A 1,822-nucleotide genomic window follows, 5' to 3' on the forward strand; every position below is an offset into this window, starting at 1 on the left:
CTTAACAGATAGCAGCCGCATTTCGACTAAAAAGAGCCAAGTTTAAATTTTAATGCATTTATTTTGTAAAGAAAAGTGAATGCAAAAAGTATCCCCAAATTTAGAGCACAGTACCTTGTAGTGAGCTTCACATCACAAGACACTAGAAAAATCACATGTAGAGAGATGTCTCTGAGGTGTTGGGTTTTTTTTAACCAGTATTATAAGATGGCATGGTATTTTACCATCAGATTTATCAGTATACTCATATTTTAATGTAAGAGTACAATTATTCTCAACCTATTTTGCTAATGTTAAAGCAGGCTGAGTTAATACAAGTTTAAATTAAAGAGGAAAGTCCATGAATTACTAAAACATGAAAGGAGAATTTATTCTGAGAGTAAAGCTATGTTTTAAAACTACAGCGTGTTTGCAGGTAGTATTCAATAATAGCCTGATTCGGTCTCAGAAATCACGATGGTTGTAATTATAATTAGTCATGAGAAAGGTCTCCAAATTCCATCAAAATCTCTCAGAAATTTGACAAATATCAGTAGCAATAGCATTGTTTAAATCTGGATATAAGAATTAGTTAAATGTACTTTATAATCTTGGAGCAAGTATCTTTTGGAAAAAAATTTTAGTATTTTGCTCCTGAAATGTTTATATTGTAGTTGCTTGTAGTTTGTTAGCTATTCATCTTAAAGACATGCGGGAAGGACTGTGTTTAGCCTGATTTATGTTGCCTGTTGTGGCACACTGGGTGGCAATATAGGCGGCCGGAAGATCACGGGCTGTGACGGGAAGGTAGGAACCGCCCACGAAGGGCGAGGCTTCTTTAGAAACTATATAACCTTCTGTTCTGCGCAATAAAACGCCATTTTTGCATCCTCTATATTAGAGTAAAGTGTATAAAATGGTCCCCGACGGCAGAGAGTCGAGTGCCCAATATCACAGCAAGTTACTACAGTTGCCAAGGTCTTCTAATTTCAGTAGAACCGTAATTGCTTACTTCAGGTTAATTCCTCAGCAGGTGTCATTTGGCAATGAAATTACAACAGCATTAGAGTGATAATTTATTGTAAATTTTATTAATCAGCTATCATTTAGGAAAAAAAATCATAGTAAGTTGTTGAAATGTCCAAGATAAAAACAAAAATATTATAGCTAACATTTTTATAATTGCTGTTTAAAAATAATTAAATCAGCTTTTCTTGGACAGAAAGAAGATGATGATTTTTCAATAACTGTCAGAATAATAAAAATAGAGAGCGGGGAGACCTTACCACTCTCTAAACTACCTGAAAGGAGGTTGCAGCGAGGTGGGATTCGGTCTGTTCTCCCAAGAAACACACGATAGGACAAGAGGAAATGGCCTCAAGTTGCACCAGGGGAGATCTAGGTTGGATAGTAGAAAAAATTTCTTTGCAGAGGGGGTTGTGAAGCATTGGAATGGGCTGCGCAGGGAAGTGGTGGAGCCGTTGTCCCTGGAGGTGTTTATAAGACATAGAATCATCTGGTTGGAAAAGACCTTAAAGATCATCGAGTCCAACCGTTCCCCCTGCACTGTCAGGGTCCCTAAACCAAGTCCCTCAGCACCACATCCACACAGCTTTTAAACACTTCGAGGGATGGGGACTCCAGCACCTTCCCAGGAAACCTGTTCCAATGCTTGACAAACCTCTCGGTAAAGAAATTTTTACTAATATCCAACCTAAATCTCCCCTGGCGCAACTTGAGGTCATTTCCTCTAGTCCTGTCACTCGTCACATGGGAGAAGAGTCCAACCCCTACCTCGCTACAACCTCCTTTCAGGTAATTGTAGAGGGCAATAAGGTCTCAC

Source organism: Buceros rhinoceros, unplaced genomic scaffold (genome assembly GCF_000710305.1).
Source record: "Buceros rhinoceros silvestris isolate BGI_N320 unplaced genomic scaffold, ASM71030v1 scaffold32637, whole genome shotgun sequence".
Lineage (NCBI taxonomy): Eukaryota > Metazoa > Chordata > Aves > Bucerotiformes > Bucerotidae > Buceros > Buceros rhinoceros.